We start from the raw sequence: 21748 nt of genomic DNA, 5'->3' as shown, positions 1-21748 counted from the left end.
TCTAAAAAAGACTTCGTTGGCCTCTCTCTCTCTCTCAACGCTTGTAGTTGCTCTCTTCACAATCTCTCATCCTCTCCAGATCTAAAAAAGACTTCGTTGGCCTCTCTCTCTCCCCTCACTGCTTGTCAAAGAGCCGGCAAGATCCGTCCGCCGGGAAGGGAAGGAGGCTTAACGCTATAGCTGTCGGCGAGGAAGGGAATCCACTACTGGCGCAACTATTCACTTTCACCCAGTGGTGACGCGGGAGGGCCTCCAACCCCTTCTTCTTTGCCGCCGTACATAGTGTGGGCCGAACTGCCTCCAGTGGCCCACCGAACCACACCCCAAGAACCTTAAGGTATAATTTACTTATTCCACATGCATTGCTCTAGCTGCATGTGGGCTTTTTCCGCTTCGTATAGCATGAATCTAGGATGTGGTCCAAAGAGGAAAGGAAGGGGGAAAGTAGTGGGTAAAGTTGTATCGCATGAATCTAAGATGTGGTTCAAAGAGGAAAGGAATGCGGGAAAGTAGTGGGGAAAGTTGTATAGCATAAATCTAGGATGTGGTTCAAAGAGGAAAGGAAGGGGGGAAAGTACTAGTACAGACTGGCAATCTAGCACCTACGTTGGTCGAAAAGGGAAGACAATGACAAACGCAGTACACACATCTGTAACGAACTGATCTTTTGTTTTGGGGGACAAGGCTGTAGAGTTTGAGCAGGACTAGATTTGCTGCACTCACATAGGGAAAGGTGTCTAAAGATAACAAAACTGGGACCAACACAAATATGCTCCTTGGTTGTTTGTTCTTTGTTGCAACACACTGTGCATCACCCCAGTACATTGGTAGATGCACATGGTGCTGGTGCATCCACTGTCCCGTGCAACTCTTTAGTTGTTGTTAATCTAAGGCCATGTTTGGTTAAAAATTCCCTAGTCCCTACCTGCTTGGTTCCAGGGACTAAACATGGACTAGAGGTTATTAAATGACATACTAAAAGACCATGTCACCCATAGTAATGAACTAATAGAGACAAGGTGCGATGCGTGGCAGGGGCAACTATTGGAAAAAGTCCCAAAAAGACTCTCCCTCGGGGTCTTCTTTCTTTAGTCCCAAATGCCCACTTTTAGTCCCTAAAAGTCCCACCTATTTGGTTTAGATGGTACTGACACGAAGTTTTTTTAGTCCCTACACCAAAATGTCCTTGTAAACAAACACCCTCTAATAATGCCGCTGGAAAATTGATGCAATGCCACAGTTAAAAGCAAATTACATGTTTAAAGAATTTTATTGTTAATACAATCTCTATGTTAATATTAATCAATGCCACCATTTGAGAAATGCTACTGTCTTGCTTTCTTTCCCATTTAGATAAGGTAGATGCTTCTTTGGCTTCTGTGTCATCCACCGTAATTCACCACTAGTTGTTTCCTTTGCACCTCTATGTAAACAGGGTTATCTACTTCACCTCGTTGCCATTGTGACCTTTTGTTGCACTGCACAAAATACTTTTGTTTTAAGAGTGTTTTGTGCAGTTCAACCAAAATGTCACACCGACAATGTTGCTTGATTGCTTGATCTTAGTGGAACTACACAAGAAGAGATCTTACTTCCTATTCGTGTTGGAAAATTTGGTTCAGATGTTCTTCTTGTGAGTTGTTTGAATTCCGCGTCATGAGAGGTCAGTACTAGCTTTCTTTCACATGATTCTACAGTGTGCTTTCATATGTTGTGCTACTTGTACGGTAATGTTGCTTGATTTTAGTGAATTGCACAAATGGAGACAAGACTTCCAATCTGTATGTGCACCGTAGTATCCCATTGAGGTAAGATAAGGATATTTCACAACTATTGGCCTATATTTTGCCACTTTCATCAGAAAATTAATGTCATTGTTTAGTGCTATACTTGTGCTCCCTAATTGACATGCCAAATCTTACATTGAAGGCGAAGCTTGTTATTGAACCAAGTGATGAAGGGGAAGTACAAGCGGAAGAAAAATAAAAATCAACTCCATGTGCTGTAATGATGCACTGGAACTGTGATGACACAAGTAATGATATAGTTTTGCATCTTAATTTATTACTATGGCTGGAACGAGCAATTGTTTTGCCACTGATTTGATGCCGCTCTTAATTATGTAATACGTAATTATCTGTACTTGTGCAAATAGGGATCTTCTTTGAAGATACAGTATATTTTATTGGAACTGCACAAGAAGATGTTGGAAACATTAAACTAATCGAGGAGTATATAGTAAGCATGGCCACCACAGTAGATAGCAACATATGGTTCCAGAGAAGTGCTTCATCTGTATGCTCTACACAATAAGCCTCTTGACAAAGGTTGGTACTTGCCCACTGGTTTCATCCATATGATTGAGCTTTGTCATCTCTATTGGTGTTGTGCTACTGTTTAGGTACTGCCATGAAAAAGTGGTATTGTCCTTGAGAAGTGCTTCTTCTATGTTGTTTTAAATATTTCCTTTCCTTCTTTTCGAGCAAACAGGGATGCTAGCATTTAGTTGTCCTCTTGTCTTTGCACAACAGGATCATCCTCCTCTGAAGGAGAATATGGAGTACATGAAGTGACTAGTTCCGATTATGCCAGGATGAAGAAGCCCTGTCTATCTTCTCATCAGAAGGAGCAGTTGAAGGATGGTTACATTACTCCCCACAAGACCAAACTAACTTCAGGTCAGAAGGACTGACAAATCTCCATTTTCTTGCTGTGATGCGCGAGTACAATGTTGTTCTAGGATTCTTTCCGGTGAGTTCCATTTTTCTAAAAGTGTGATCTACATGGACCATGTAGGTGCCTGTTCAAACTGTCAATTCATAGTACAGTTTGCTTTATACTAATGACTTTTTTTGTATTTGTGCAAACAGGGGTGCTCAGCTTGATTTCAATGGGAACTGCACAAAATGTTCATGAATACATCGAATCATTCATTTCCACCACAAGAAAGGAGGTGCCGATAAGTTCAAGGCGTTGCAACATATTTAAGGGCGAAATCATACAACATACGCGTGAATTTGGTTGATTTTGGTGGAACTGCACAAAAAGAATAGCTTGTTTATTTAGCACGAGGTGCCATGTCAATGTCCTAACTGATGGCAAACCCTGCCCATTCCACAATAATAGGCATTTGATATTTTGGAATGGGACAACCTTGTCAAATTTTGCTCACTGATTTTAGCAAGAAGACATGCGTTTGATATTTTTGAATGGGACACCCTTTGCTGTCAGCAGCGTCAATCAATTTTTTCTTTATTCTTTAGTTGTGAACTAAATATTGGCTCTGACATGTGAATCGCTGAGATGCATAATCATCGATTGTTTTGAATGTTCTCTATGAATTGCCAGGCCTGTGTGTTTGATTGCAATGTACATGAACGCTACAAACCTGCTCAAACTCTTTGTACTCCTTCTGTTCTTTTTTACTTCGCACATTGTGAAAGTGCATACTTTTTTCTATAATATTGGTCAAAGTAGAGATACTTTGACTGCAGACAAAACTTGTATGCAGACTAGAAAGGACCGGAGGGAGTACATGTGAAACTGCTGCAAACGAGGTGATCACCCTGAGAATAATGCTAGTACGTATTGTTTTGCATGTTCGTCTAATGCCAGTGATACAAGAATTCGAACTAATCGAAATAAATTCATTCATACACGGTTGGTTTTCATATAAACATGCCGGATTTCATTACACTTCATACATTCTTCAACTAAAAAGGGGTGTGTTGGAGGTATAATTAATTAACCGAAGCTACCCACCTGTGTCCGGCTGAGCTGAACAGAAGCTTCAGTAACTTAACTGCAGGTGCAGTTGCGTAACTGACATGTGGCCCAGATGCCTGTTGGGCCCACGTGTTAGTCAGCCAACTGCACCGGTAGTTAAGTAGAAGCAGCGTCCTTCTCCAACATAGCTCTCCGACTCCACATCGCCACCAAGAAGCTAACCGGCCGTCAATGGTCAACCCGCCTAGCTTGGCTTCAACTGGAGGGTAGCAGCGGTGGCCTTACTTGGACCCGAGCGGCGGTGACCTACCATGTTCTACTCTTCCTCATTTTCTGTGTGGCGCGGCCTCGTTGGCAGTGGGGTGGGGCCTCGGTGGAGCCAGCGATGTCCTCTATAGTGTTGCCGGCGAGCGGCGTCTCGGCGGAGCGGGGGAATTCCTCCCCCTCTTTGCCAGCAGGGTGGGGCCTAGGCTGAGTCGACGATGTCCTCTGCCTCGTTGTTGGTGGGGCAGGGCCTTGGTGGAGCCGGTGGTGTCCTCTGCCTCGTTGTTGGCGAAGTGGGGCCTCGGTGGAGCAGGGCCTCATCGATGCCAGCGGAGCGGGGACTCATCGGAGCCGGCATTGTCCTCTGCCTCATCCTCGGTCTTGCCAAATAGCGCCTTGCCCACTTCATCGCCCTCTTTGTAGGCGGCCACGGCCTCCGCCACCCACATGCGGTACCGCCAGCGCTCGAGGCGGCCCTCGCAGGCGGGGCGGTACGAGTCGAGCAGCGCCTCCTGCTCTGCCCGCTCCGCGGCGATCTGCTCCTCCTCCTGTAGGTGCTCCTGGAGGAGATGGTCGTTGTAGGCAGTGTCAGCCTGCGCCTCCCAGAACTGCTCCTCACGCTTCTGCCTCACATTGTTCATATGTTTGCCACGGTCCTCGCCGATGGTCATGGTGCAATGCACCGGCAAGGATGGCGCGGAGGAAAGGGTTGGCGCCAGATCATCGACTACCATGTTCTCCATTGGGACGTCGTCCTCCTCCGGCTGCCTGCCAGCCAGCCAGTCGGCAGCAATGGCTGCCATCTCCTTGTGGTCCGTCGTCTGCCCGTCCCGAAGAGCGCTGGAGCGCGAGGAAGCCATGGTGGGCAGTAGTGGTGTCGACGGGACAAAGGGAATGGATGCGGATGACTGCGGCTATGGCCGGCGCAGCAGTTTATATAGCAATGGTGGGCGGCGGAGGGACGGACGTGTGGCACCGGAGTAGCCGCCTCGGCAACCATGTATCATTAATGTGGGCGGCAGACAGACGGACGGACGGCACTTGTGTCGTTTGAAGGCGGAGCAATCGCCTGCACCGAGAAGTGGGGCGGGCGGCGCTGACCGTTTCGGGCGGAAAGCGTGCGCGAGCGAGGACATGACTTTACTTGGAGAGGATGACAGTGGGGACCCACCAGGGCCATAGCCTCATGTACGCAAGTGCCTCCTTATTATATAAAACTATAATTTTTTTGCTTCCTCCTTGTTTCCTGACATCATGGTCCCACACCATTGTCAACCTATGTAGTCAATAAACGAGAGAATTGCATAAGAAGCGGCCAACAGCTAGGACCAAGCAGCTCGAGCAGTATTTGTGTTTTTGAGGTGTGAGCACTGCAGAGTTTTATTGAGCGATGTTTAGCCCAGATATTATTTTTCTCCTCTGAACAACAATGAAAACATCGCTGCAGGTATTAACTGGGCGGGCTGTGGCCCGTCTAGCCAAGGCCGGATATCCAGCCCAGATATTAATTTTTTTCAAGATAAAAATGGCTAGCCCACCAATACTTTTTTTAGGAATACCCAGGCCAGGTCAAGTTGTTATTCTCTGGCCCGCTGGGCTGCAAATCTTTCCTAGGAGGGATGCATTAGGCTTAACAAGAAAATGGGCTTTAAGAAATAATAAATGGGATGTAATTATAAAAACTGGGCAGTAACTATAAAAAAATGCACCAAACATGTAATTACTTTATAAAATATATTTTTTGGATATTGAAAATTTTAATTTCATTAATTGTTGCGAGCGCAATGTTTTGTTGGATTTTTACGTAATATAAATTTATATTGAAATTGTATTTAATCTGACTAGAATTTCGGGATAAAAATATTTCGGATCCCATCAAAACAAACTGTAAATGGGCTGTAGTAAATTCCATTAGAATTCAAAAATGGGCTGCACATTCTTACAAATCTCAAATGGGCTATAAGTTCTCTGCCACACACTTGTGGCCTTACTAAGTTGACGTGTCCCCTAAAAAAAAGAGTTCACGCGTATGCAAGGCTTTGTCAACTTATAGTAAACACATGGTTCTAGCAGCAGTGGCCGTCGGATATCCATCCAACCGATGACGTGCTTCTTCTTCAATCTCGGATATTCTATCTTCACCCGCCCAAAAAATGATTCCCCCCTGACATCTGGGGCACACCATTTTGGGAGCTGACCTGTGGGCCTACTAAGTTGATGCGTACCAAGGGCTTTGTCAACTTATTCAATATAAACGGTTCTAGCTGCAGTGACCGTACGATGTCCATCCAATGGCCGTCGTGCTTCTTCAACCTATGGTCTTCATGTTCCAGCCGCCCAAAGCAGCGCCAGTCGTGCCGCGTGCTCCTGCCTCCCGTGGCCGGCTGTGCTGCTGCGGAGGCCTCACCGCCCCCTACTACTCCCACCATTGGCCAGGCCATCCCTCCACTCACCCACACCCCCTGTTATTCTGCGGCGACGGCAGCCTCACACCGCAGCCGAACCAGTGAACCCTCGTACTCCTCTCCGCATGGGCATCCACTGTCGCGTCTTCCCCGGCTCCACGTCGTCCCCTTCCTAGGCCTCTTCGTCGTCCACCGCCGTGGTGCTCTCGGTGCGGCGTGGTCAATATGGTCAACGACCGACTTCCATCGGAAGAGTACTGTACGTGGAGAGGCTGACAGCTGGGTCCACGGCAGCCGCTAGGAAGTGCCTCCTTATTACGCGTGAAATAATTATTCCTCCACCTGACAGCGGGGTCCACGGCAGCCGCTAGGAAGTGCCTCCTTATTACGCGTGAAATAATTATTCCTCCACCTGACAGCGGGGACCCACCTGACGGGCCACCGTATTTCACGAAAAAACATTTCCCCCTGACTGCTGGGACCCACTGGCTACATCTTCGCATGCAAGGAAGTACGTCCGGGCAAAAAATGATTCGCTCCCCTAACTGCTAGGACCCACCAGCTACATCTTCGCACGCAAGGAAGTGCTTGACAGTCGGGACCCACCTGGTCGAAGCATACGTAGCATTGTCATTCTGGTCGCGAACGTGTACGTACATACTGGTCGATGTAGAGGCGCGCACGTGTCATAGTAGAGGCGGGCACGTGTCGTAGTAGAGGCACGCACGTAGCATGTACACGTATGTATAGCGGCCAGTGTGCAAGAAAGAAAATACGACCATGTACGTACATACGGGTGGGGACTCAAACGCCTACTCATGCATACATACGGTCAGGGCTCGTCTACATGGTTGGATCAGAACGGAGAAATAGCGTCGTCGTCCTGTTCATTGGGAGGCAACGGAATGCGTCGTGTTCATCAGGAGGCAATGGAACGTGTGGGAGCCAACCATCTTGGACGGAACAGCCGATGGAAACGAGGCATGGCTTACCGCACAACGGAGGAAACGGCCTTGTGTTCGACTGACCATGGTCGAAACGGGATCCTGCTCATTGAGAGGGGTCGGGCGTACCGCAAAACGGAGGAAACAGATTTCTATTGGACCTCCTATGGTCGAAACGGGATCCTGTTGATCGGGAGGGGTGTGGCGTACCGCAAAATGGAGGAAACAGACTTGTGTTGGAGCGCTATGGTAGAAACGGGGGTCCTGTTCATCGGGAGGGTGTGGTGTACCGCAATACGAGACTCCACGGGATACTGTTCATCTCCACCGTCGACCTCCTCTAGCCTCCACGGGCTACTGTTCATCCACCATCGACCTCCTCCAGCCTCCACCTACGATTGTTCATCCACGGGCTCCTGTTCATCCAGCCTACACTGCGTGCTACTCCACCGGCTACTGTTCAACTAGCCCTCTCCACGGGCTCCTGTTCAACCACCCCTCCACAGGCTACTGTTCATCCACCCCTCCACCATTTACTATTCATCCAACCATCCATGGGGTCGTCCTGTTCATCCAGCTCTCCACGGGGTCCTGTTCATCCAGCCCCAACTGGCTCGATCGATCGGGGTCCTGTTTATCCAAAGGCAACACCACTGGGTCCTGTTCATCCAGCCCCAACTGGCTCGATCAATCGGGGTCCTGTTTATCCAAAGGCAACACCACTGGGTCCTGTTCATCCACCCCCACCGAGAACTGTTCATCCAAACCCCCTCAGCAATGCTCACTGTTCATCCCGAGGCAGCATCGATCGGCTTCAGTTAGCAGTAATAGCGAAGGAATCGCTCGATCGGGTTCAGTTAACAGCCATTGATCAATCGCTCGGGTTCAGTAATGCGTAGCCTGCAGTGCAATCGCTAGGGTTCAGTTAGAGCCCAACGCCTCGCACCCACGCGCGCGTGTGTGTGAGAGAAACGCGCAAACCTCTATGCATCGCTCGGCCCCGACCACCCACCGTAACCGGGAACACCCCGACACTTTCCTCGCCCTCGCTTCTACCACAGTTTTTTCCATCATGGATGGCCCAAAGAATGTCATGCAGCCGCGTCTCCGGCTCGCCCAGGACGAAAAGCCCATTTTCTATCATGAGTTTTTGTCATTGAAGTAGGAGCCCACCACACCTATGATGATACCGGGTTTTGTCACAATTATCGTCATAGAAGTGTCATAAGTATGATAGATTTTTTTCGTTCGGCCCAAAATGTCACAGATGTGTCTTTTTTTGTAGTGCTAGTATGTGTTATGATCTGGCAACCCTAGAGTGACAATAGTCGGGACCACTCCCGGTGATGACCGTAGTTTGAGGAGTTCATGTATTCACCGTGTTCTAATGCTTTGTTCCCGTTCTCTATTAAAAGGAGGCCTTAATATCCCTTAGTTTCCAATAGGACCCCGCTACCACGGGAGGGTAGGACAAAAGATGTCATGGAAGTTCTTTCCATAAGCACATATGACAATTTACGGAATACATGCCTACATTATATTTATGAACTGGAGCTAGTGCCGTATCGCCCTAGGTTATAACTGTCTCATGATTAATATCATCCAAGGAGTCACCGATCCAATGCCTACGAATTTATCTTATATTGTTCTTGCCAAGTTACTACTGTTACTACTTGTCGGTGGAAACGACACCTATGCGATAACAAGAATCCCTACTATGGTTGTGGGCGCGGGGTCGTGAGGAGAGCGGGACTAGCAGTCAGCACACGCACGCGGGTCGTTTACCCAGGTTCGGGCCGCAACGATGCGTAATACCCTGGTCCTGCTTTGAGTGTGTATATCTGTGTTCTTGGAGTTCTTGAGCTAGCTACCATGGGTGTAACTTGTCCAAGGGTCCGAATCCTTCTCTTGGATGCCTTGGGCCTCCTTTCTTAGGCAAGGGAATCACCACAGTGGCACACAGGAGGTGGCATCGGGTACTATGGTTAAGCCTATCGCTAGCCAATACGGGACAAGACGCATATAATGCGCCTCTGACGTGTCCCCTTTGCTTTACCGCCGCTTCGCCCTGTCTTGACACGCGCTTGGGCCAGCGAGGCGGTTGGCACCATGTAGGCTGGCAGGCAGCTGAGGTGGTGCGGTGGTAGGGCCTTCACGAAGATTCGCACGCCACCTCGCAGGCATGCGCTGAGTTGGCCAAGCAACCTCACATAGACACGCAAGCGCCTGCCCAACTGGTGGACTGGTAGCTACATGGGAGCAATGGCAGAAGCTTGGCGGGTTTGGGCCTGGCTGCGTCCTCGCGGATGCCCTCGACAAGGGCCTTGCCGGGGCCCCGGCAAGGGTCTTGCCATATCATTGTGGTCAACCCCGGCAAGGATCTTGCTAGGGGTCTTGTGGGTTTCCTCGGCAAGAATCTCGCCGAGGTTCATCGTCTTCTATTCCTCCTCTTATTTGGAGTGTTTCTTGTGTTCACAAAGATCTGCATGCCACCATGGAGGCGCCTCCCGAGCAGAGGTCCCAAGATGGTCGGTGGTGTTGAAATCCTTGAGGCCCAGGAACGACGCACCTTGCTGGCACGAGTTTGGGCAAGTTGCCCTGGCAAAGCTCCTACCGGAGCTGCGGAGGCTGCCCCGGCAAGGATCTTGCCGGGGAGAACCACCTTGTCCTCTTGGCCTTCTGGTCTTGCCGTGCCTTCTGACAGTTTTGCGGCTTTAACTCCCCCCTGCCTTGCTTAGTGTGGTTGTGGGCACGTCTCTGACTGTCTGTGCACTTAGTAAGGGGTACAAAGTAGTGCCCCTGCTTTAGTACACCGACAGTATTGCAATCGTTACTACTACAATATCACTACTATCACTGTTACTGTTACCGTTACTACTGCTGTTATCATCAAAACTATCATACTACTATGCTACTAATCACTTTGCTGCAGATAATTAATCTCCAGATGAAAGGATCGATATGGTTGACTAGAGGGGGGTGAATAGGCAACTAACAATTTTTAAGCTTTTTCTTTAACAATTTAAACCTTGCAACAAAATAGGTTGTCTAGATATGCAACTACGTGGACAACCTATATGATGCAATGACAACTAGCACACAAGCAAGCAATAGATACAACACAAGTAAGCTTGCAAAAGTAAAGGCACGAATTAACCCAGAGTGGAGCCGGTGAAGACGAGGATGTGTTACCGAAGTTCCTTCCTTTTAAGGGGAAGTACGTCTCCGTTAGAGCGGTGTGGAGGCACAATGCTCCCCAAGAAGCCACTAGGGCCACCATAATCTCCTCACGCCCTCACACAATGCGAGATGTCGTGATTCCACTATTGGTGCCCTTGAAGGCGGCGACCGAACCTTTACAAACAAGATTGGGGCTATCTCCACAACACTTGGAGGCTCCCAACAACACCATGAAGCTTCACCACAATGGAGTATGGCTTCGAGGTGACCTCAACCGTCTAGGGTGGTCAAACACCCAAGAGTAACAAGATCCGCTAGGGATTAGTGGGGGGAATCAAATTTCTCTTGGTGGAAGTGTAGATCGGGGCGTTCTCAACCAATCCCGAGCAAATCAACAAGTTTGATTGGCTAGGGAGAGAGATCGGGCGAAAATGGAGCTTGGAGCAACAATGGAGCTTTTGGGGGAAGAGGTAAGTCAACTTTGGGGAAGAAGACACCTTTACATAGTGGGGGAAACAATCCAACCGTTACCCCCCAAACAGCCACGCACAGAGCGGTACTACCGCTAGGGCAGGGCGGTACTACCGCTCCCTCCTAGCGGTACTGCTGCGCTGTCGAGGTATGCAGGGTCCTGGCCCCAGAGCGGTACTACCGCGGAAGTATTGGTTGTACTACCGCTTGGAGCGGTACTACCACCACTACTGCCGCTACTAGTACCGTAAAACCCGACACGAAAAACAGCGGTCGAGAATCGAGGCGGTAGTAGCCCGGAACCACTACGGTACTACGGCCGAAGTTCGCAAGCGGTACTACCGCTCGGGGAGCGGTACTACCGCTTGACGAGCTTCGGCGGTACTACCGCTGAGGACCGCGGTACTACCGCTGGGACAGGACAGGCAGGCACAGATTAGGAAAGATAGCTCCAATGAAGCGGAAAGAAGCAACGGGTGTGATAAGGATGTGTATGTGTTGATTCCACCCCTAGCCTTACCAAAGCGGATCCCCTCTTGATAGTACGGTGACTCCTACGAAACTAGACCACCAGCAGAGAAACGAAGCAGCTACACTGTCTTGAATAAAACACCGAGGGGAAGTAATTGTCTCGTGCCAAAGGATGAATCTCTGAAAGAACTCAACGCACACGATTAGTTCGCAAAAGCATTGTCATCAATCACGAAAACATCTTGGTGATAAATATGCCCTTACACCAGGTGTGGTTGAATTAACAACTCAGCTGCTAATACCTTCAATTATTCTTTGGCTCCACTTGTGTCGAATCTATAAATTTGGGTTGAATACTCTACCCTCGGAAACTATTGCGATACCCTATACTTGTGGGTTATTAGGGAGACTGAGGGGAAAAGGCATGCTAGGAGCCGATTCAATAATATATAGGGATAGACATTCTTAAGCGCAAGCACACTACACAATTCTACAGAATTCTACCTTGGTGGCCACGTATATCAATGAACACAAGAATATTCTATGCTCCAAACACCCGAAGCAGTTTGACGACTGGATTACACATGAACACATGGGGACTTACGGCGGTTGGTTGCAAACACATCTCATGGGTAACAACGATGTTGGAGATGAGATGTACTTGTTGGCCAGGACACCATCTTCAACTGTATTGACATTCAAAAGGTACGAGATAAATGGGAATATATTTTACACGATCACCCAAAATAAAAAGAGCACCAACCAAAAACAGTGGTGTCCACTTTGATGCAGCAAACACCAATAGGGCAAAGGACACATGGTTACGTAGAGGAGATATGGGAACTTGACTATGGACATGATTTTAAGGTCCCTTTGTTTAGGTGCAAATGGGTCAATTTGACAGGAGGCGGGGTACAGGTAGACCCGTAGTATGGAATGCCAACAGTGGATCTCAACAATCTTGGGTACATAGACGAACCATTCATCCTAGCCAATCAAGTGGCACAGGTTTTCTATGTGAAGGACATGTTTACAAAACCGAGAAAAAGAAAAGATAAGGAAGCGAATACATCATACGATGAGCCAAAGTGCCACATAGTTCTTTTAGGGAAAAGAAACATCATGTGAGTGGAGGACAAGACAGACATGTCAGAAGATTATGAAAAGTTTCATGAAATTCCTCCCTTCACAGTGAAGATTGACCCAAGCATCCTATTAAATGATGAAGATTATCCATGGTACGCCGCAATAAGCAAGGGACACACGCAAAGAAAAAGTGAAGACTTCCTCTCTAGTAAGTTTCCAGACTTATAGATGGAAATTCCCACTTGGGACAAACCAGAGGGAATCTTTGTATGAGCTAGAGCGTTTTCGCATTTGAAACATGATTTTTGAATAGTTATATATTAAGTTATGAATTTTCAATTAGTCCTGTCCTTTTAGTATTATAATTATACAGAAGAGATAATCAATGCAATTATGTCCAAACAAAATATGAATGTCTTCTGGGCATTTTCAATTATTCATGGCCTTTGAGAAGTTTTGGTAGCTTTTTGGTGAAACTGAGGACAACATATCAGATGGTACGATTTTTCAAGTAACTGTTCGGCATATGCATGAAAATCATGCTCTCTTATCACAAATTCAGGAAAGGGTTAAAGTGTTGATCATACGCGGTTAGTCCCAGTAGGTGGCTCAATATAAAATAACAAGGTTAATATAGACATCGCTTAAACGTCTTAACATAGATGAATACAACAGAAGCATCGGAGATGACAAGAGAGAAATGTTGTATGAAATAAAGTTGGAGGTACTATGTGGTTTACTTGACGGAGGACCCCTTATACTGAGCCAAGTCTTTAGATGAGGAGTTCTCTGGTTGCTTTCTGGTGAAACTGAGGACAACATTCTCAAGAAATAATGATGAAGAGATGGCCATTATCGAGGAATAACCATGATCCAAGTTTACCCAACAAGCAAGCGGATTTGATGATATGTTGAGGGCTGGGAAATGAGAGAATCCTTTGAGAATAGTATTGTTTTGGCATATCTCATGGACATTGTTGGTGTCAAAACCGGTGGATCTCGGGTAGGGGGTCCCGAACTATGCATCTAGGCGGATGGTAACAGGAGACATGGGACACGATGTTTTTACCCAAGTTCGGGCCCTCTCGAGGGAGGTAAAACCCTACTCCTGCTTGATTAATATTGATGAAATGGGTAGTACAAGAGTTAATCTACCACGAGATCAGAGAGGCTAAATCCTAGAAGTTAGCCTATGGTATGATTGTTGTTCGTCCTACGGACTAAAACTCACCGGTTTATATAGACACCGGAGAGGGCTAGGTTTACACAGAGTCGGTTACAACGGGAGGAGATCTACATATGGTATCGCCAAGCTTGCCTTCCACACCAAGGAAAGTCCTATCCGGACACGGGACGAAGTCTTCAATCTTGTATATTCATAGTCCGGCAGTCCGGCTAAAGGTCATAGTCCGGTCATCCGGACACCCCCTAATCCGAGACTCCCTCAGTAGCCCCTGAACCAGGCTTCAATGACGACGAGTCCGGTGCACAAATTGTCTTCGGCATTGCAAGGCGGGTTCCGCCTCTAAATACTTCATAGAAGATGTTGAACACAAGGATAGTGTCCGGCTCTGCAAAATAATTTCCGCATACCACCGTAGAGAGAATAATATTCACACAAATCTAATCTGCTGACATATTCCCTAGTGCGACATCACGCCATGGCCAAATCTTTATTCGTTTTACTGTCCCACCTCAGCGCGTTTAGCGAGGCGGTTTCCTTGGCACGTCTTGTCAAATCAGAGATCGTTTCCCCTTATTCCAGGATTCTCATCAATACGGGCGTGGGTAACCCAACCACGCCATTAATCGCGGCTCTTGGGAGATAAGCGAGTTTTACTAGGCTAGTGGGGGCTCATAGTTGCGGCCGCCCATATGCGGATAAGGATCTACCCTTTCCATCTACGCCTTCTTCCTCCTTCGCTTATCCATTCCCGCGCACTCGAGCTCCAGCGCCCAAGTCCGCACTTCCCACCTCAACCTTCTCCAATCATGTTCGGAGCGGGAGGTAGATGGATGGCCTCCACCGTCACGGAGGGGCACATCAAAAAGCTGAGGAAAGCCGGATACTTGTCTAACAACATCGCGCACCGGCTCCCAGATCAGGGGCAGCTCATCCCCACCCCCAGGCCCCATGAGAGGGTTGTGTTTCTCCCCCATTTCCTCCGTGGACTGGGCTTTCCTCTTCACCCATTTGTCCGGGGGCTCATGTTCTACTACGTCCTGGACTTCCACACTACTAGGAAAAGGCCTACTAATGGCGCACTAGCGGTGCGCCATTAGTAGCACGCCACTAGAATTTTTTACTAATGGCGCACCACTGGGGCGCCATTAGTATGTAACACCATGCACCATTAGTATGCCTCCCGGGGGGCATATGTAACCATGTGCTTTGTCATACTAATGGCGCACTCTGCCTTGATGCGCCATTAGTACCATTTGGCATACTAATGGCGCACTCTGCCTTGATGCGCCATTAGTATGAATATTTGGTTTTTTTTGCTTTTCTGATTTTTGTACATGTTACAAAATATATTATTGGATAAAATATAGATAGCAGCACACAGCAACAACAGATTCATCGAATACAATAGAAGATTAGTCTCCGAATACAATTCATCATATTAGTCTCCGAATTCAAAAGACTGAACAAAGATAAAACATTACAAGTCTCAAGACCGCGAGTATCGAGTTTGTCTTCACATTACAAGTCGATATCGATCATCTAAACTACCATCACATAAAAGAGAGATGCGGTCATCACGCTGAGCATCATCGCGATCAAACTGGTCTTCATCCGGTTCCTCCAACGCTCCCTCCTCTCTCCTGCTAGATAGTGGGCGTATCTAGATTCGGCCTCCGCCCTAGTGGTGTACCTTTTGTAACTGTTACTGCTGAAACGGTGAACCTGTCTCCGACACTCCTCCTAGTCGTCGTAGACTCCGGGAACCTTACCCTTGTACACGACATACGACGACATCTATATGCACAAGCCAAACAACAGACAACAGACAATACATAAGCAATATGTAAGTATGCAACAAAAGGATCGGAAGAGAAAAGCAAGACATTAATAGCATGAATCATGATCCTACTAATAAATAGCATCGATTACATCTAAGTTGAATGACTGTCCAAACCAAAGAGACATACGAATTCATTAAAGTTTAATTACAACATGAGCCAATCAATGTTTCAGAACTACACATCACTTCTTTCGACTCGACTCATCGGATAGCAGTGTGGATGAAGTCGTCGTCTGTCGTGATGGTCATGAAATCGCGGTCGTTGTCACCCTGCATTTGTAGCGTTCCATCTATCTCATTGTTGGACGGTTGATATCTGAGGTAGAACTTCCCCGAGGTATGAAGGACATCTTGATGGATGATGTCCGCAAACTCCGACTGGATGCAAAAGAATTCTTGTCTGAGGTCCGCGTCCTGGGTTGCCGACAACCTCGTGGCCCAATCTTTGAGACTATCTAGTAGCAGAAGTTGATGATGGTCCCTTACGATTGCCCGCATGTGATGGAGGGCGTAGTAGGCATCCTTCTGACCGCCAGGCGGCTGCTTGACGCAGCAGAAATTCGTATTGTGTGAGAAGGTGTGCTTGCCGTACTTACGAACTGCCCTGGTGAAGGTGCCTCCAGATTTGGCGTAGCCGGGGAGAACATCATCAAGAACTTTCTTGACATTTGTGGTCTCTCTTGGAGTTAAGGTTCGGGTCGAAATACGTGGCCACGGAATATTTCAGGCTTAAGAGGATGAGTGTGCAATGTGTGTCACTGCACAGAACACGGAATGTTAGAAAAAAAGAACGATCGAAATCTAAGAAATCATATGTTACGGGGCGGTTAAGGGATGACTTACTCGGGAAAGTAAGCCACAAGGAAGTTGTCCTTATCTGGGTTTGCCAGAATGACGCCTTCGAGGTGTGAACTTACAACTTGGCGGTCCCCAGCGCTGCTCAAGTGCTTGGCACGCATGTAGAAGGGGTTGACTATCACGATGTTCGGGGTCTTGTCTCTAATTATCCGCATCTCCATACTCAGCGAAAACAGCCGAACGAAGGTGTAGTGCAGCGGATGAAGGTTAAGCATAGCAAAGATGTCATCAAACCGCAGGACGATCGTACCCCCGATGTCACCATCCACAAAGCCCTTGCCCTCTGGCACCTTGGCCACGAAAACCAGGTATGCCACATCATTCTCTCTGAGACGCCGCTTCTCCAAAGAAAGAACACTGTCGTGCTGACTCCGCATAGCATCGGTTGCAGCATTCAGCATATTTGGCGGTAGCATCGCCCTACCCGCCACATGCACCCTCCTCGAGATATCCTTAGGTGAAGGTGGCCCGTCCTGAGCACGGATCGAACTCGGTGCCGGCTGGCTCGCACCGGCGCCCTTGTTAGTCTTTCGCTTCCGTCCCTTCTTCTTGATCTCCTGTAATGGGACCGAGTTCTGCTCACAGAGCGCCTTCTTGAGCGTGTTGGGGCTGATAATATTTCGCACCTCAGCTATCCGAGGCTCGGTGAAGGCGGGAGCTGGAGGCGTGTCCTGAGAACTGAACGCCAGACGACGCCTGTTGCAATTGGATTTCTCCGTCATACCAGCTAGATCGCGGTCGTCTTGGTTGGGTTCTTGAGAAAGAGGCCCGCAGAACTCGTCAGTGTACCCATGTTCGGCAAAGTACTTATCAACTTTGGTAAATGTACCGTCGTCATTGTTGTCGCCGTCCGGATCCTGTGCCATAGGGCTGTCCGGATCCTGTGCCATAGGGATGTCCGGCAGGTCCGGTAGCGTTGCGGCGTTCTTGCCATAGCTTGGCGCCGGCACGACTTGCGGTCTTGTCTGTGGGGTGGTGTCCCCTGCCCCCAAACGAATCTGGCTCTTTGGCCAAAGCAGGGGCCAGTTTACGCAGGCGCTGAGGGTCATCTCATCTTCTTCGTCGGCCCCAGCGGGTTGAATCGCAGGTAACAGCTCGTCGCAGCCTGGCAGCACCCGAACCACTTCAACCCTATACACTATGGGTGGCATCGGATTACCGTGGAACATGGGGTTGCCTGGTTGAACGATTCTGCCCTTGGCGACATCGACCAACTCGGCACCCATGAAGTGCAGAAGAGTGCAAGGAACGTTGGCGGTGCCCTGCGAAAACATGTACAGGGCGTCAGGGATGCCCAGTCAAAGGCAAGGAGATGAAGTCATCGGCTGAGAGGCTTAGTTACCATGGTGCCGTCGAGCTCGGCTAATGTCGAGGCACCGCCAACGGCGGGCGTGCAACTGACGGAGGGGGCACTTGCTGGCGAGGTGCCGGCCGGCGTACACCCGGGTGCATCAAGCTCCAATGCCCGTGCCGGCGCCAGAGACACGAATACCGCCTCCGCCGGAGACACCAATGGTGCCGCCACCGGAGACACCAATGGCAACGCCGGAGACACCAATGGCGCCGCCTGCGTGCTGTGTGAGTTGCTGGCCGTGAAGTTGGGAACCGGGGAAGGCCCCTGTTGGCCGCGCGCAATCCACGTCGTCAGCCCATGAATCAACATAGGCACCATGGCGTTGAGCTTCGTTCCCAGTTGTTGTTCCACTTGCTCTTGGACAAGCTCCGGAATCCGCGCCACTTGTGCCTTGAGTTATTCAACCTCGCGCATCTGGCTTTCCGAACTGGTCTTTTTCTCCTTCTGCACACCAGCGGTATAGTATGACCCCCATTTTGTGGACAAGCCTTTGCCGGCCACACGACCAGCTGACGTCGGCTTAGTGAGCTTATCCTTGTTTTTCATTACGTTTAACGCCCTATTTAAAGGGGTGTCGAAAGGGGAGCTCTGAGACGACCCCGCGCTACTTCTGTCAGTGTCCTGCGAAAGGAACGTGAACCATTTAGAAATATTGGGGATTAATTAGAGTGCAACCATATGGAGCTAATTACGCGGGGGTGTATTCCTTACCAGAACAAGCTCAAGCGCCCTAGTCTTCGGATCCGTGGTAAGCTCCTTTGTTATTGGGTCCTCCTTGTACCGGGCCCTGACATAGTTCCTGGTCTGCTTGTTACCGCTGTATTTCTCGAAGTGGGGCGGTAGGCCTTGCTCGGCACGCTCCGCGTCCTCCTTGTCCCATATAGGCTCCGCCACTCTATAACCGTCGGGACCAAGTTTGTGTTCCCCTAAGTTCAACTCCCGCATTTCTTTCCCCCACTGACTTGATTCGGAGGTTGCACTGCTCTCGCACTTTATCTTGAACTCCTTGTAGTCATCTTCGCTCATTAAAGGATATTTCGCCGTGATCTTATCATAACTATCACCTTTATCAATCATTCTCTTCACTGCGCTTCTCCAAGTAGACAGGGCTGTGCTCATCTTCGTGAGGGCGGCACTGTTCACTTTATTCCCTGAGAGGCGTGTGTTTTCAAAATCGGCGGGGAACTTGTATCGTTCGTGCAGCTTCGTGAAGAGGAGGTTGCGCAAATTCCCTCGGTCCTTATGCCTAAGGTTCTTGGTGTTGATCGAGACGGTGCTCCGGAGAATGCACCCGAGCTGAACCGAGTACCCCTTGACTATATGTTTGGGCTCCGTTGGATTCCCGTCAGAGTCCACTTGAGTGAATTCCTCCTTGAGGGTGCGGAGCGCATTCGGGCGCCGGTCCTTCCTTTGCTTCTTCGGTTGGCTGCCATCTGTGTGTGCGCCACCATCATCAGTGGTGGCATCCTCGGCGGCACCATCAGTGGTGTCATCCCCGACGCCACTAGGGGTTGTGTAATCAGGATCGATGTCTTCCGCGGCGTCCTCATAGCGGTGAGGTTGTTCCTCCATCTCCTGGGACATCTCCCAGAATTGCTTGCCACCCGAACCACCGGCCTCATCGTTGTTGGCCATGTTTCACTCTAAATAGGAAAACAGTTTGGTCAAAAAGTTGGTTATTGTCAAGGAACAAGATCATGGTCTCATCATTTAGGGTTTGTCGACACCGAGGCATCCTAAAAGCTAAGCTTTTATCATTTAGGGCTTGTCAACGCCGAGGCACCCTAAAATCCTAAGCCGAGGCACCCTAGGTTGGGCCTAATCACTTGGCACTAATCACTTGGCTCTATTGCCACCTATGGTTTAATGCAGCAAGAATGGAGGGGCATTTGATCCTACTTAACTAAGTACTAAGATTCCCCGGCCCATGCATTAGTCGCAAGTACCCCATATGTCCTATTTTTAGCAAAGTCATGCTAAAATTCACGGAAAATTTCAGCATGACCTTTGCTGAAAATAGGACATATGGAGTACCCGAATTTGCCGGAACGGAAGTTAATCAACATTCCGGCAAACTCAAGGGCCTCTCGGGGTACCTGCAAATTCATCACGACACGATGGTCGGAGACATGACCATTGCAAAATGGTTGGAGACACGATGGTCTTTCTCAATGTGATCAATTGATGGATCAATACATAAAACATGTCCAATAAGTATGATTTATAGAGTCAACATCATTATGAATATATATATAAAGTTTTTCTTCATCAGCCAGGCCCATGCAAGTAACTGCATCCAACAACTATTTCTGCTACTCTGTAACTAACTACACTCTGTATTTATAGATTCATTTCAGATGAGATAAGATTGAGCTCCAACTGTAGCTGCAGCTGAGGGATCCATGAGCCATCATGCTAGCCAGCCAGGAAATAAACTTTACTTTCCAAAGGAAATAAAAATACAATGCATACATACATACTTAAGCAGGTAGATAGATAGATAGATAGATAGATGAGCATGTTCAGTTTACAAGAATGAATATAAACAAGCAAAGAATGCATGCATGCATATCAAAAGTTGGCATCTACTGCTACTGCTACTGCTTGCCTTTGCTGCTATTGAATATTTATAATTACCTGAAATTGTTCCTTTCACTACAAGTAAATGCAACTTTTCCATTAATTAAAACAAAATTGTTCCTTCATGATATTCTCTCTTCATCTACCCCTGGGAGTATTTCTAACTTGAAAATCTCTGGTGAACTGCCTGATGATGTACTGGCAGTACAAGCTCTCTTCTTTTCTTACATTTGCTTGTTTTGTACCTTTTTCTGTTAACTGATTAAACATGCAGTGGAGTAGTGTATTGCAGTGCATGCAGTGGAGTAGAGCAGAGAATTTGCAAAGAACTATAGTATCACTAGAGTAAATTGCAGTAGTGCAAGTTTCAGTAGACCAGAGAATATCCCTACAGTAGTGCCCTCCAACAGTAGTTCTTGCTTGCAGTAGTTTTAGGGAGTACTGCAATTTTGCAAGTTTAAAGTAAAACGTTTCAGTTAATGCAAGTACTCCTCTTGCTCTCTACTTTCTCTCTTCTCTTCTTCAGTTAATTAACTTAATTTTACTGATGTTGTTGTTAACTGAATTTTGTGCAAATGATCAGCAACTGCATCAAACTAGATTAGCAAGCAACCAACAAACTAGATCAAAACTGCATCATTGGCAATGATCAGCGAACTGTAGCCAACTGGCCACCAACAGACCCAAAATTGTTTCCCACAGAAAAAGGGGTCCAAAAATTTCATGCAAAGGAAAGGTTGAGACTTCATATCATATTCATGGCCAAAATGAGAACATTCTTTCATGGAAAGATAGATAGAGGGTTGCATTCAAAACTAAAATGGCCATTTCAGAACATACAAACAGAGAATGTGCAGAAATACTACTCATTGATACTTCGAAGCATTTGCACAATGCCCTGATCTCATACTCTCCTAGTTCCAAAATGTGTGCAATATGACAACATGAGGAAGGATAAGTTCATAGCAGTGCAATGCTTTCTTCTCTACCGAATGACATAATGAACATACCAATTATCTTTCTTCTCTATAAAGTTAATTAACTGAAATACTACAGTCGGAATCAACATGATTATCACCGATTTGCTGGACAAACAGAGTGTTTGCGAGAAGGAAGAGGGGAGAGGAGGCGGAGCTCACCGGGGAGGCGCAAGGAGGCCCTGCGACAGCTTAGTAGCAACAGAGGTGGCCGGAGTTGAGGAAGACAGCGGCGACCCGAGGAAGAAGAGGTGGAGGGGGGTGGAGGGGTCGAGCACCGTCGTGCCCTGGTTCCGCGGCTCGCCAGCCTGGTATTGAAGCAGATTCCGCCCGCAGCCTTGCATGTTGCCTCGCATGGTGGAGGTCGAGCGGAGAGGCGCCGCAGGTTTCTAGGGTTTCGAGGGCT

Source organism: Triticum dicoccoides, chromosome 3B, assembly GCF_002162155.2.
Source record: "Triticum dicoccoides isolate Atlit2015 ecotype Zavitan chromosome 3B, WEW_v2.0, whole genome shotgun sequence".
In the NCBI taxonomy this organism is placed as follows: domain Eukaryota; kingdom Viridiplantae; phylum Streptophyta; class Magnoliopsida; order Poales; family Poaceae; genus Triticum; species Triticum dicoccoides.
This window is presented reverse-complemented; position numbering follows the sequence as displayed.